This window comes from Sipha flava, unplaced genomic scaffold (genome assembly GCF_003268045.1).
Source record: "Sipha flava isolate LNK unplaced genomic scaffold, YSA_version1 241_pilon_pilon, whole genome shotgun sequence".
In the NCBI taxonomy this organism is placed as follows: Eukaryota; Metazoa; Arthropoda; class Insecta; order Hemiptera; family Aphididae; genus Sipha; species Sipha flava.
The window spans coordinates 349,869-367,034 of NW_020272889.1; the positions used below are offsets into that span (position 1 = coordinate 349,869).

Below are 17,166 nucleotides of genomic sequence, written 5' to 3' on the forward strand. Positions count from 1 at the left end.
TCATTAGAAATCTAAATAAGTAGTTTTAAGTAAACCGCATATCCATAGGATTTGGATTGATTTATCAATACAAATGTGTCTACATATAGTTATTTAATAGGCACTTAGTACAGAACTTCAGCTGAGTATTACATTATACACATATTATCACACGGCAATATGGTAAAAGAATTTCACAAATATAAATTATCAAGTAAATTATAATAAGTGGTCTATCATGATTAACTGATCATTTTTTTTTTTTATGAAAGTAGATTCATACTCAATGATATTCTATAAGAAAACAACATACAAACTTGTATATATATATACGCACCACACATACACTGATCTCGAGTATTGACCTACCACAACTGGGGATCCGTTGAGGTAGAATCATAGATGCAGTGTAGCGGTACAACATCAGATATATTTGTTTTATCTGTCTGTCTACAATTTAAATTGTGAGTTATTTCTTTTATTTTTAAGCTTGCGATGAAATAACAAAAATATTTTTGTTTATTAGAAATCTAAACTTTACATTCATATTGTATTATTTCACATTTTTTTTCTTAACAATTTAAAATAATAGATAATAGGTAAGTATATCTATATATATATTGAAATATTTATTCTTTAATACATTATTTATCAAATATTCCACATTACGTAATTTATAATCCGTCAAGAGAAACATCTAAGAACATAATTAAAATATCTCTCATCATCTGTCTAGAACTCTGAGTAATCGCACAGAAAATGACTTAAATATTGAAATGTTAAATAATACTTATATTCAAAACGCAACTTAGAAAAATTGTACAGCCAATATAGTAAAATTGCAGGATAATATTTAAAATGTAAAGAATATCTATAGTAAAATTATATAAAAAAATATAAGACAATACTTGGAATAACTAATAATTTCCTAATTAATACACAAATATTAGATATATACAAAATATAATATTTGTACTACACTATACAGGCATAACAAGTTTTCGCCGATATTAACAACAATTTATCGTCTGAACAGCACCGAACGGTCGACACCGACTTTTTTTCAGTTGTTTTTTAAATTATCATTTAAACAAATGACTAATGTTTTAGAACCAATTAAATATACATTAATATTAAATATATAAGTATACATGTACACATATATTTATGGGTATATAAGTACATATATTTGTGAAAGTCTTCCAATGCCTATAGCTACTAGACAAAAGCAGTATGCGTGTGTGCATGTCTACGCGTGCGCACGAGTATACACGTAGTACGCTTGTATACACCTTCACTGGCAGTTATATAGGCAGAGACCAAAAACTAAATTCGTGGTCTCTTTTATTAGATTTTAACCGCAGGTTAAATACGTTGTGGATAGAAACAAACAAAAAAAAAAAAAATTGTAAAAGAAGGAGTGGTCAGAGTATAAGCCCGTGAGCGTGTGTAGAAAATGATAGAACTGAACAGAACAATAGTATTTGACTAGAATGGGATTTGATTGCAAAGCCAGTTTCTAATTATCTCTAAAAACAGTAAAACATCATATACATACATACACACACACACATACATGTAAACCACGTCGATCTTGATAAAATAGTAAAATATTGACCATTTCAACACAGAAATACAATTAGTAATATACCACTGGGATATCGTCATTATAAAATATTTAATATGTATTCTTAACCACTGCAATATAAATACTGGTTCCTAAGAAATGTATAATACATATAAATTGTAAGTTAAATTTGTTTTGTTAAAATACAAACGAAATACTAAACATTTTGAAAATAAATATTTTATTTTTATATGATCAGCAAGATAGTTTGTAGTTTTATAAAAGTTTTCAACAAATAGTTCAGGTAGTTTATAAAATAAATATCACTTTTAGTTTAATTTAAAATTGTTAACATAAGAATTAATGCAAAAATTAGACTGAGTTCTACGCGAGCAGTTAACTAAAGAAATGTTCTTAATCTTTAAATTTAAATAATATATATTTTAAATGCAAATTCAGAACGGCCTATAAATATTTATTTATATATATATATATATATATTAATTCAAGATATCAATAAACGTTAAACGTTTAAAATACTGAATTACATTTCAAATACAAATCTAAAACACGGATAGATTAAAATATTGAAAAAAAAATTGTTATATATATATAAATATAAAATTGAAAAGTATTTTATTATTAATACAGGAAACCGGGCAAAATGATTTCAACCGGCAGTAACACCACTCAAATACAATTTATGAAGGATATATATTTTCAATTCGGAACGCATCAACCCAGATGGCTTTCGTGTACCTACACGAAGATTTCGGAGCTAAATTTAAATTATATTTACCACGTGATAATGGATTTCTCTGGGATTGTCGGTAATCAAAAGGTACAATATATAAAATATTTAGCAGAATAACTAGACTAGAAATTATACTATTAAAATTATTGTAACGGGAAATATTAAATTATGTCACATCATATTCAACTTTTGAGAGAATATATACAAAAATAACCACCTAAATGTTTTCATGTTCATGTTGGTAATATTTTTACGAGATGATTACTCTCATGATTAATTAAGTGTATACATTATTTCCTTGCTCTGAAAGTAAAATGTAACAACTATACCTATATGATAAAACAATATATTTCGAAATTCCGATTTTTTAAGTAAAATAAAAATAGTAAAACCAATGCTTTACAGCTATTCTAAAATGCGCACGAGGGTGACATTTTAAATTTTGATTTCAACATCGAAAACTCGCGTATATTTGCAGCTAATTTCCATTTATATTGGTTAGGTGAATTTTTCTTATATTATCATAATAATGAATATCTTTAGAAAATGTTTTTTGTATGGCTTTGTCAGCAATAACCTACATTTTACTCACGCGGGGTGCCCCGTCAAATAAATAAGCTTATTTTTTTTTTCAATTTTTTTTTTTTACAACATAATTTATCATCTAATCGAACGAACAACGACCTAGGATATTGCGATTTGTTAAGAAATAAAACACAGACATTTTTTGATTGCACATGTATTAATAAAACCACTCATAGAATCACAATCGCCTCATAAACGCATCATTACCAACTGTAACAATAAATTAATAAAATTATCTTAATTGCAAAGATTTACTTATCTCTTTCCGGATACAAAACTTAGGTCGTAAAATAACATTGGCAACGAAAATTGCATGCTCAATCGATTTCTCTCTTTCCATATATAATTTGTCATCATTACAAATTAGCATACACACACGCACACGCAGCCATGCACATAACACACTTATATGTGCTGAAATTATTCTCAGGTTGGAATATATTTATCGTTCAATAGGAATTTAGTTATTTTTCTAATCTTTTAAATCTATATATTTCAAAAACATAATTATTACAATTATTTGTATATTTTTTTATTTTTATTTTTTAATACGAGCTAATTTTTTCTTCTAATCACATGCTCACCATTAATATATATATATATATATAATTTCGACATCTCTTTGAAACAGGTAAAATTTGCGAAAGAAACTTGATATCCTGTAAAAAATCGGACGTTCATATGAATTACATCTATATTCACACAGATATATTGCTCGGAACTTGCAGAATTGTAGAGCGCACTGGGACATCGAAAAGTATACGCAAATCGTGAAATCGAAGTATATCATTCGCAAAAGAAAATGGTTAACATGGTGAAAAATTCTCTTATCAAAGTGATACTTTTCCATTACCGTTCAATGTATATCATTGCATTGGCGATTTTAAAAACACTAACATGTAAAATAGATAATGTTATTTTTAAAATGTTTATAAAAAAAACGACGTGCGCTGGATTTCTATTTAAATTATACCAAAAAGATTTATTAATTAAATTTTTTCGTTGGTGTGCCTACAAATTACATTATATATTTAATATGACGAAACAAAAGTACAAGTACACATTAATAAAACAAGTATATTTTTCGTATACGTAAACGCTTCAATATATTGTATTAATTGAAAGTGGTTGATGTACATCAGCTATGCACTGTGTAATACATTATTATATACACAGTTCACCATTATTGTCTAAAATGGAAAATTAATGAAACGTTTCAAATTGAAGTACTGTATTATTTGGACATAATTCGTTTTGACACGCATTCATAGACCGTATCCATAAATCGCTCCAACAATTGTCGTTCATATTGTCTGTTGAGGGATGGGGGAGGAGAATGGATAGAAAAATCATAATTTTTTGAGTGAAAATTACGAAAACCCGAGAACTCGTCGTTTCGACATACAACTACTCACACACCCACAGTATACGAGTATAATTGAATATAAAAACATACGTAATATTGAATAAACGGAAATTTATGTCAACTCAAGTGCGGACGACCGGCGACGAAGAAATGCTGAAACGTTGGGCGAAGAGTGAACGAAACAATAAATTCTCGAATGCCGAGCATAAACCAGTACCTATCACCGGTAAAAGGTGCAGGATAAAGAAGAAAGAAAACCATTTACCGATATTATCACAATGATGGAGCGAGTAGGTGTGCTAACCCGTAATGTACGTGAAATAATAACATACAAGAACACATCTACGGTGCGGTGTACTCACTGTTTGTTGCGACGAGCTTCCCGAGGGGTAGAAAGACCGAGGAATAGATTTAAAGTTTTTTTATCGAAGATTTGCCGGTCACGTCCCGTACATGGTGGTTCGCGGTAGCGGAAGAGGCGGCAACGCGTGAAAACGCCGGGTGTCGCGGGATCCACCGATTTGCGGTAAAGGTGTCGCGACGGTTGACACGACGGGCTGATGATACGCAGGCGGCAATCGTGACGGAAAAATAAAAAACCTATACGTGTACTACGGGCGAGTGAAAATTAATACGGAACGAGAAAAAAAAAAACAGCGACCGGTACCGTGAACGTGCGCGAGAGTTCGGAGCAGTGTAATGGTGTACTGTGCGCGACGCTCGGCACGCGAGTACGACGACGACGACGGCAGCGACGGCGAATGTACGCGGTCGGAGACGACGACGACGATTGGGTTTGAACGCGGATCGGCATCGGGGCCGCCGGACACTAACACAAAGGAACAGCTGATATCGAACGGATTGGGCCGCCGCCGAGTAGTGCTCCTGCTGCTGCTGCTACTGGCTGGCTGGTTGGTCGTTCGGCCGGCCGGTATAATACCAGCACCGCCACCACCGCCACCGCCCGTAGTAACCGCCGCACGTAACGGTTGAATTGTGCGGTCCCCCCCCTCCCGCGGTTACCGACGGCTACGGTCGAGCCGGTGCCACAGCTGGTACCCAGTGCCGGCGACTACCAAACGTACAATTACCGTGTTAAGCACTTTTTCCCGTCATCGTTTCGATTCTTCTTTTCGTCCTTTTTTTCACTCTCTCTCTCTCTCTCTCACTCGGCTTCACGTTTCCTTTTCTCCACCGATACGCATCGCGTTACGCTCGCGCATCCGCATTTAATTCCCGGATTTTCCAAATACCGTACAAATTATTACCACCAAATATTGTAATATACGTGCCCAGTGCTTGATTTGGCTAAAATAAAGAAGGGGGACTCTGTTTAGTTTAAAGAAAATAGCGTCCCCAAGACTTGTTAAACGTAATATTTATAACGCAATAATAATAGTAGGGGGACGCTAAAATTTCTAAAAATTAGTTGGGGTACTCCATCCCTCTGCGTCCCCCCTCAAGTTAAGCACTGTACGTGCCCTATACGTAGATATTATTATTATTATTGTTGACCGGTGAAAAATTGTTTGTAATAATTGAGTTTTAGAATTTAATCGGTACCCGGGAAACGGTTGAACAATAATTATTATTGTTCTGTAAGCACCAAGGCAATTCTGACGGTACTCCGTTCGCCCAAAAATTACCTTCCTCTTTTCGACTTAAAAGGATAAGACAATTTCCTCTTTTCGCCCACGGTTTTACGTTTAACATTTTGGAAAGTACTGTCTCAAAGTGACAATTTTGGATCAACTAATGAAAAAGACAACTCTACCTGTTGGAGATGTTTAACGAGAACGTGTGATGCAAAATTATACACGGATAAATGCATTTACTTCAGCAGTCGGAGAACATAATAATAATGAATATGATGAATCAAATATTAATCGACAAATAGTTAACACAGAATAATAACAAAAATCTTTAGAAGATCTCCATACAAGACTGACATAAATAATATTAAAAAAAATTGTTGAATGCAGTGGCGTAACGTGGGTATCGGCTGCCCAGGGCGGAAGACAATTAATAAATAAAAAAGTTTATTTGTTTTACAATCACGTTTATTAATACAAAAATTCTTACTTCAACCATAAATATAACAGTTATAAAGGCATAGGCGCACTAGGGGGGCTCCCCGTAAATATTCCATGTTATACATGGCATACTGCATACAGCATACTTAACTCACAATAGTGTCACATACAAAAAGACACATTGTAGTAAATCCGACTAAAATACCTTTATTAACATGGTATATAAGAGTAGGGGTGATCTACAGATTATTTTAAGTTTTGATAGGAGGGCTGTAGCCCCTCCAGATATTTTACCTTAGTTGCGCCTATGTACAAAGGTATTTTACATGCGATCGTCGAGGTGAACCCTAATTTTAAGTAGGACACCAGTTTTTGAACACATAAGATTCAATTTAAACTATGAAACTAAATCTATCCTCCTACAAGTTTAGGGTGCTCCATTGCTAGCTAATTAATACATTTTAAATATCACACGGGCCTATGTATCAACATTGGATTTAAACTGATGACAACATGTTAAACGAAATAAATACTATAGTTGACAGTGCCGAATCTAGAAAATTTGATGCCCGGAGGTTAATAAAAGTGATGAGTCCTTACATAGTATTCATGAATTTTTTTTTATTTCTCATAAACTTAAGAGCTTATACCATCAGCTTCTGGGGCAAGAATACCCCCTCCGATCCGATACTGATAGTTGTTAAATAATTATTGAGTTAAAAGTTTAACGTTTAAGTAAATTTTGAGGTTTAAAACAAATTATTACTCTCAGTTATAGGATAATACATTTGGAGTATAAAAATTAAATATGATGATAGAGGTTTACAGATAATATAAGAGACGGAGGCGGCAGTAAAATGTTGCTCTTGCTTGACGCAAGGGGCAAATAAAATATCAATAAACTGCACTAGACCATCAAGTTACGATGTTTCCGTGCACACTACAACGCTAATTATAAGTCTAAAATTAGAAAGAGGCAATAAGAAAGAAGATACTATATAGGAGTATGATAAATCGAAATTTGAAAAAGCCTTGAAAATTGAAGGTCATCTAATGAACGACATTACTATGTCTTAAGTTACTAAAAAAAGAATAAAACGCAAAAGTTAAACGTTCTTTGATATTAATTGTATAATTATGGAATACAATCAAATATATTTACCGGTTTTTCAAACGAAAAACTTGTAGATACACGTAATAAGGAACGCTATTGAAATGGCGAATGGTTTTATTTGGCAATATTTTCGTTCTGATTATTATAACGAAGATATAACCGAGAACTCGGAATGATATATTATTATTTTAAGATGCAACGAGATTTGAAAACGAACGACAGAAAAAAATCTAAAGCCCTAATCTAACATATATGCAACAAACAAGCTCATTATTTTGGGAATGCTCGTTCGACTTTTTTTTATTGAATGCACGAAATATAGGAAGTACCTAAAAATGCGATCAGGAGGTTCGAATGGTCTCTACTTCTCCGTCTCCTCCTTCATCAGCTCGTCTAGTTATGCTAAGGGTTGTGGTACATGATAATTACTGAAGTACGTGTACACCGCGATATTATGTAGTATTATGAATGCAAGTACGTCACCAGCATCGCGACGACCAGCGAGCCAGTGGTATTATGACATCGGACATCTTGCTGTCCGTCATACTTTTGCCCAAACACGGTAAACACGGAACAGTTTAAAAGACCGTCGCGGTCCTCTTCGTATACAATATGATATTACACGCACGTAGGCAGCGTACACATAGGTACAAGTAACCGGCGCACCTGTACTATGTGTAATACCATAGTATTGTACTGCACGCGTTCGTAAATATATAGGGTGAAGTAAGGTATTTTCATGACACAGACAATTTCATGATATTATTTGTTGAACGTATAGTGTAATTCCTTATTGCACGATTGACTTGAAAACTATAATGATCTTTAAAATTACTGTGTTTTTAAAGATAAATGTAATTTTCAAATCAATCGTGTAATAAGTAATTATATTATATGTTGAACAAATAATTTCATGAAATTGCCTATGCCACGAAAATACCTGATTTCGCCCCATACAGGTACATAAACGTATAACGGTATCATTTTCATAGACCACCCGAGAAAATTGCTAAAATATCGTTCCCCTAAACGCGTCCGCCGGTACCTCCGTCAGCTGCGGCGGCGTTGAAATGACGCGAAAACTAACGATTAGCGCCTTCTGCGGTGCATAAAACATATGCGATGCAATACACGCGGCAGATGACGTGCAAACATATGGACCGACCGCTGCCGCCGCAGCTACCGATTTTTTTTTTCAGCCGAAACAGTACCGGCATCTCTCGGGAACGTCAAACCGGCACCGGCGCCGTTCAAAATTTGGACGATCATATTATCATGATTATTGTTACGTATTCGATGACGTGACAAACGTACGCGGTTTCGCCTACCGAACTCGCACTGAGAATCGCAACAATTGCAAACAAAAATCAATAGCATACTTTAAACGGTAATATCATTTTGGAACAATTCATTGCTATCGATTTACAGTTGAGAAATGGACTAATTCTGAAATTTGTAATGATCCGACTGTATTCAACGAGAACTTGGCAGTTCTTGTGTTTCGTAGTAAATTTTTTAAGCTATGAAATATGTCTTTCGACTTTCCAAACGATGTATTTCCAATGGAAAAATTACAATATTTTTATGTTTCAGCGGTACGATTTACTGTCGCATTAATTTGAATTAATATATTTTCAAATCTATATTAAAAACTAATGTTTTAAACGAATAACACGATTTTCGTAATTAATTGATCCGATTCAGAAATATATCATCTAACTTATTAATTCATTTTGACCGGGAACGAATTTATTCGAATCGCATAGCATAGTCGACTCGAATTAGTGTTGTACGAGTTCGATTTTGATGGGCAGACTGCTGACAGACGACTGCTGTTGCAGTAAACTAAACGCGCGGGTTTTATTTCGCTAAACGAGTCTGGTCCGAAACGAGTTATATATAATTATGGTCACGCGCAGTACTTAAAATTCAATATTTGTGTCGTGACCAAAAAAAAAAAAAAAAAAAAAAATAAAAAAATAAGACTATATGTAAATTTTAAAAGATTATACCGACGTTGATTATTTCCTTCGCCTTCGAAGAGAAATAATAGTATAGGTACATAAGACATTTAAAAAAATAAAAATCAACAAGCGTTTTATAATTTAGTACATTAGTATTGAAAGAAGAAAACAATGGAGTTTTAATCATCACAAAAATTGCCGTGTTAAACATTAATAACTTGTTAAATATCACAGTATAAGCACAATCGACATTATTCCCAATACATATTATCTATAAACATAAAAAACCTAATAGGGCCAAAAATAAAATTCATCGAAACTAATTTAATACTAAATACATAATGATTGATTTCCATATCCTGTAAAGTTAAAATTTTGAATTTTTATTTGACATTTAATTGTATCTTGTACTGTTCAAAAATATACTTCTTATTAGTCATACAATTTACAAATGCACAAAAACTTGTAATTATTAGATAAAACTCGTTCAATTCTTTAAAAAAAACGAAAATAATAATTATTTCACGAATATTTCCTATAATTTTTTACTGTAAATATATTACGGTATACCAACAGATCAAAATTAATTGTATCTACCTATATAGGTTATATAACCTTTATTTGCTATGTATGTAAACATCTGTCTTTTTCTAACATTGGGAAATATGTTTGAACTACATTTTTTTTGAACGCCCCTACAACACTTAAAATACAAAGAGTTTTTATAGTATGCTTTATTAATATTTAAATTCAAATTACAACGTACATAAACTACCTACATACATACAGAACTAAATAGTTTTATTCCAAAAATAAATTAATGCAGAATTATTTTACACGCAAAACTTACAACTTCCGAGTAAAAACTTAGTATAGTATACGCATAGGCGGAGATCGGGGGGGGGGGGCTTAGCCTCCAAAAATAAATAATATGAAGTTAAAGCCCCCCTGAAAATATTAAATAAACAATATCGTACTTTTGTACAGTTTGCAGAATTTTTATCATTATTGTTTATCCTTATATCCACAATTATATTAATGTACCTAGTACATTACTTACATATTATCATTACTATTTATTAATTTATTATTTACGGTACATACCGAACAATTAAGTTACAATTCACAACATAAAATAATATAATATTGTGTTTATATACCTAATATTGTACATATTTTGTACCAATTGGCCATCAATATTGAATAACATATTATATTGTTCTATTTATAGATGGGAAAAATATTATTTCTTTTCTAATTTTTGTTGTTTCTTGAGAAGCTATAATAACCAGACTGAGATAGTGGGCTATTATAGGACTATTGCCATAACTGTATTAAATCTATAGTAAAGTTTATCGTAATTGAATGAATCGTATTTGTACATAGTAATGGTATCGTACATTCGTATTCGTACCGTAACAGTAACATTATTGATTATTTTATACTAAATTATATTTTACTTATTATTTGATGTTCTTGAGAATACGTTTCTTTTGATATTGTAATTTAGATTTTTAGTAAATAATTTAGTCCAAATATGTTTGAAATATTTAAATTTAAATCAAAAACAACTGAAGAGATACAGACAGATACTACTGATCAACTTGAAGTAATTGTCGACAACTCGGATTTAGACTTGGGTGATTTAGAGTCTGGTACTAAAAGACTAAAGCTTAAGGTAAGTTATGAATTTATTATTCACCTAGGTATCTGTAATAGATAATATATTTTATTATTATTAATTTTATTAAATAATATTAAGGAATTCCCTTTAACACAATTTGGTACTCAAAAACGTGCCTTCAATTCTGCATATTATAAGAATAATAATTGGCTCGAATACAGTATTAATTAGGATGCCATATTTTGTTGTACATGTCGAATAATTGGAAACAATCAAACTGAACCTACATTCACAACCATTGAGTTTAAAAATTGAAAAAAGTATGTTTTATTAATTATTATATAAGTAAATGAAAGTACTCCAAAAGAGCATAAATAGATTTTATAAAATATGACTGGAGATTGGAGAGCTAAAAATCAATTAATATTAGAACTATGACCTATAAATTGTATCTTAAAATACATTTTTATTCGAATAATTGTAAAAAATGCATTCAAATAATAATTTGGTATCTAAACAATTGTCTAAAAGAATTGCCTATATATATATATATATATATATATTCCTTACTCTTCATATAGGTACCTAATTTTACATAGTATTTTTACTAAAGCAAATTAAGCTATCAAAGTAAAAACTACATTTTATTGTAGGTTTGTCATTTTTAATGTACCCTAGGTAAAATGTAAAAGTATCTTAATTATTGGGTACCTATAAGTTAAGTGGATCTAGAGGTTCAAAAAATGGAAAATGATCAAAGCCTGATGCCCATGCTAGTACCAAAACTCACTTGACTTGTGTTGCGAAATGGTCAGGACATAATAATATAATTGTTAAACAAACTAGCACTGTTCATACCCAACTAAAAACTCAGCATCAATTAGAAATCGCAGTTAATAGAGAGTATATGAAATATCTTATTGATATAACACTATATTTAGCAGGCCAAAAATTGGCTTTTAGAGGACACAATTAAAACAAAACCTCATTAAATCAAAGTATCATATAAAAAATAAGAAAAAAATATATTATCAATTTAGTATTGAACTATTTATTTTATTTTTAGGGAATTTTAAGGAAGCCTGTGTTTTATTTTCCAAGCACAAACCCAAGTTTTCTGAAATATTTACTAAAGACACAAATTACACTAGTCACCATATACAGTATGAAATTATTGATATATGTGCAAATAGTGTTAGAGATTTAATTACAGAAGAAGTTGGTACAGGAACATTCAGTATATATAATGTGCGATGAAGCACGGTAAGAAATGCATAGTATAACAAAGTAATAATAAAATTATTTTTTTTTCATTAAAATGTACAATATTTTATTTTTTTATTTTGACATAATTTTAATTTTTTAGTTGCTATAAAAATGAGCAAATGTCTCTATGCATTCGATATGTAAAAGATTTGAATATTCAAGAAAAGTTTCTTGGATTTAATGACTGTTTCGATAAACAAGATGTTCAAGCTTTAAGTGACCAAATTTTATATTACTTCCAGACATGTGAATTAAGTGAAAAAGCTCAAATAGTTTGACAGTCATATGATGGTGTGAATGTGATGTCTGGAAAATTTAATGGAGTCCAATCAAAAATAAAGACCAAATTTCCCCATGCCACTTTTCCACACTGTATGGCTCATAGAATCAATATAGTTGTTGTGGATATGTGTAAAGCTGTTAAAGTAACATTATTTTAATAAAATATTTGTGTTAAGTTTATCAATAGTTAATGAATAAATTAAAATTAAAATTTCTTGTTTTAGGAAATCTCAAGCTTTTTCAATAATATTGAGTTGGGGGCGAATCCAGACCAATATAACGGGGGAGGAGGCGATTATGATATAGATATATATATATATATATATATATAGATAAAATTAAAAATATTAAATTTGATATAACTAGGTTATTTATTTAAATCAAAAAAGTCTTAAAAAAAAAAATTATAAAGTAATAATAATAATAATTTTTTTTAATTGTACTAATATGAGTCATAACAATAGAGTTTATAATTACAAATTTGTTGATTATGGAGGTACCGAACGATTTTTACGTTATTCGTTATCAGTTATCACGTTTTGGAAACACCAACAAACACAAAACTGGATTACGAATATTTAACATCATGATAGTAGTATATAACCGTGATGTCAGTATATCACCAAACAATAAATATAAGTGATAGCATAGTACCAACATAAGTATGGCAAAAAAAAAATAGTTTAAGATTTCCCTATTTACCCTTGAAGTAATCACGTCAAAAATTAAGGTCTATTATGGTGAACAGGGAGGGGGGCGATCTCTCCATTTGCCCCCTAACCCCATCTGGATCCGCCCTTGTATTGAGTGTAAATGTTCATTTTTCTTATCCTTCAAAAAATCACCAATTAACTGATTTACAAAAAAGTTTAGGCTTGAAAATAAAAACAATCAGTCGTATTAGTAACACAAGATGGAAGTGCAGGTATAAAAATTATGAAGCTTTGAAACAATGTTTTAAAAGTATCCTTAGTATACTTAACAAAGATATTAAAAATTAAGCTGATAAAAATGTCAATAAAGCAATAGGTATAATGTACAATGAACATAGCTTTTTATTAATATAATAATATTTATTTTTATTTATTTATAACTTAAATCATTATTTTTATTCTGTAGGAATACTCGCAACAATTACAAAAGGAAAATTTGTTGTATTTTATTCATCATGACCCATGTATTGTCTTGTATTAATGTACTAAGCAATATGCTACAAGATAAAAACGCTACATAAGGAAAATCAACTAAATTAACAGTGTGATAAAATCAATTGAAGACTCTCAAACTTCTGAAAGTTTCTCTAGTATGTGGACATAAATACAAACATTTGCTGAAGTACACGGTATTTTAATTGATATACTATCTCAAGCAAAAGGTAATTTTTATTAAAATTTATTAATTTTTTAATCATGAACATTATAATTGAAATTTCTTATGTTTTTTTTTTTTACTAAAGCCGAAAAGGAAAAGACAACAACCTAGTCATTTGGTTCAGTTTTTAGTAAGCACGAGTACTGGTGCAACGTCTGAAGTAATGGGTGTAGAAACTACTGTAGCTGAAGATTATTTTAGAATAAATATATATTTTAAAGTACTCGACTCTATTATAGTAAATTTAAAAAAAAGGTTTTCCAATGAAAACTTGTCCCTTGCTGTTGGAGTTGATGAATTTATAAAACTAAACTATGATGGAAGTACTTAGTTTATTCATTATTATAAGGTATTTTCAATATTAATTGAAATCTAATTATTTTTATAAATATTTCGTAGGTAGGTACTAATTTAGTTTTTAAAATTATAAATAAAATTATTATTTTTTAGGATTTATTGGGTTAAAATATTTGCCAACAAAGTTTATGGTCGGAAATAATGGTTGCAAAGAACTATCTAGTTGAATCTGAAAGAGGCGATATTGAAAATAATAAGAAGAATATTTCACCTCAAGTATTTCCTAATTTATGTAAAATGATACAATTTGTTTTAACACTACCTATTTGTTCTGCCACGTGTGAAAGAAGTTTTTCTGCTATGAGGAAAATAAAAACATGGCCAAAAATATCTATACATCATCAAAAATTTAATGAATTTTCAATATATAATATTGAAAAAGATAAGACTAAATCTTTAAGTAATGAAGCTATTTTAAATATTTTTAACAAAAAATGTAATAGAATAATAAAATTAAGTTAAAAATGGTAATTGTATATTATTAATTATTCTTTTATTATGTTTGTAAAATGTAAGTTATAATGATAATGAGAACAAATTTTATGAGTGATTTAATGTAAAAATTAGATTGTTAAGGGTGTAGATGCTCCCGTGGGTCTGTTTGGCATCAAATATTTGAGTCCCCTTATTATTTCACTGGATATCCGCCTATGAGTATAGGTTAGTATACAAATAATTAAATTAAATGATACTTTTTTTAATAAAATGTATATATATATTTCAATTTATAAGTAATTTTGTAACAATTTTGAACATCTTATTTTAAAAGAGATTTTTAAGTTTTTTTTCTCTTTTCTTAATCACAAAATTTAAATCGTCTCGCAACATATTGTATACAAAATTTAAAACACAAGGCAGAATATATTTATCATGCTTTAGTAAAAATCATACGATTGTATGTAATGTGAAATAAGACATGAGCTAAGTAATATATTCAAAAGCAAGTATACGCGGGAACAGTTCGATACGATCGTAGGTTATAACTCATAATTATTAAATAATACTATATTTTACAAGCCAATTGCCAACTAATTACGATATACCATAAACACAATTGTATATATTTTAGAAAATGATTCTAGAGCATAACTAAACCATTATAATATGTAACTTGTTATTAAATCAAACATTCGAATGTCCGGAATAAAAGTAGGTGTACGTGATGATACTGTAGTTTTTATAATACAAAAGTATTAATAGTTTATATAAATATATATAGGTACTTATTGTACCGACAAATATAATCAGAAAACAAAAGGTAGAAGGTAAAAAAAAGGTAAATATATGGTCAGAGGAATTATTACATTGTGCGTTTCCGTGAAACAGTCAAGCGCATGTATTAATATATTATAATGTGTAAAATAGTAAAATATGATAATGTGATATTATACTAAGTAAACACAAAATGGGCTGCAGTAGTGAACTAATGGTCCTGATTAGACCACGGAAGTACGAATACACGTATACATATATTAAATTATACTACTTAAAACTCGCAATTGAATTTTTTTTTTCAAATATATTTACTACACGAAAAAATAAAACAAAAAAAAAAAAAAATTGAATACTTATACACAAAGCATATCTCAAAACACTACGCTGTATCATACTAATAAATGATACATTTTGATGGTTAAATGAGAGTAATTAATAAAGTAAAATCGTTTTTTGAAAAGAAAAGTAATTTTTAATTATTTCGTATTAATTGAGAAAAAATGACACAACCGAGCCTGTTTTAACGTGATCCCAGTTCTGACCATTTTAAATGACTAAATTAATCGATTAAAAAAAAATCGGTTATTAATCATCAGTCACGGGATTTACATACAATTATTTTAAATTCTCTAGTCATTAGTTCAAATCATTGTTGTGTGTTAAAATAATAATAAAAACAATTAATAATATTATTATTCTTAAGGTATTTTCATGACATTTAGAGATTTTTATACAATTCGTAGAATATATATATATATATTGAACGTTAGTTGAAATAGTTGTGATGTGAAGTAAAAATTAATTTTTATTACTGTTCATTGACGGCGGTGAGGAGTATTGCAAATATCAGTACATACACATTATATTATTATGCTCTACGAGTATACGATGATAATACAGACGGTAAAATGATGACAAAGCTCGGTGCACTTCAGAAAATACCACCCAGAGAAATATAATTGTATAACCCGTCGGTATACGTAGAGAATATAATAAATCTTAAATATATATACGTTTTTTACGGCCTATTGTTTGTCCTCGGAAGAAATTACGATGATCATTGTCACTCAGAAAAAAAAACCGTGTGCAAACATTCGTACGTATATGGAAAAATACATATACCAATTCGACGCTGACTCGGCCTGCACGGGCCAGCTAGTTGTCGACGTTTTCCTCGTTTCATTTGCCGCGCTGACCGAATGGTCGGCGGTGGTTATGCCTTGCTGCAAAACCGTCTAAAGGTGCGATTCCTTAAAGCGCTTCTATAGACGCGCGACTCTAATTTTAACTGTTTTTCCTATTTTTAAATGAAACCTATTCCCAACACCGCGGGGCGGCTGTTACGTCTTTAATCGCGCGACTGACGACCGCTTGGTAGGCGGTTAAAACGCACTAGACGCGCGACCGATTATCGTCGACTTGTTAATTTGATTTACCTATATAATTTTAAAATGTCTTATGATAACAATGTAGATTATATACCTGCCTCGCGTCTCTTGCGACTGCGTTTTGTAGTAGTACGGAATACTTATTCGGTCGCGTCGAAAAAATTCAAATCGCGCCACGTCAGTCGCGCGTCCTCAGGAATCGCATCTTAATTGCTCGATCGCATTACACGACGTGCGCGTCGCAACGCAAACGTCTCCGCGGACGCGACTACGGCGAACACGGAGCACCACGACGGAAAGG

General features: G+C 30.8%; 1 protein-coding gene and 1 long non-coding RNA gene across 9 annotated transcripts in view; one reads left to right on the top strand and one right to left on the bottom strand.

Annotated features, from left to right (window-relative positions):
- LOC112684144 (growth factor receptor-bound protein 14-like) overlaps nt 1–17,166 on the bottom strand; it is a 102,771-nt gene that overhangs the window by 14,112 nt on the left and 71,493 nt on the right. The gene's annotated exons all lie outside the window — the stretch shown is intronic.
- Nucleotides 10,806–13,535, top strand: LOC112684146. Of its 2 annotated transcripts, none has more exons than XR_003148654.1 (5): nt 10,806–11,040; nt 11,125–11,306; nt 12,053–12,249; nt 12,353–12,677; nt 13,408–13,535. It is a non-coding gene; the product is annotated as an uncharacterized LOC112684146 (long non-coding RNA). The 2 variants fall into 2 exon arrangements; XR_003148653.1 differs by lacking the exon at nt 13,408–13,535 and adding an exon at nt 12,759–12,856.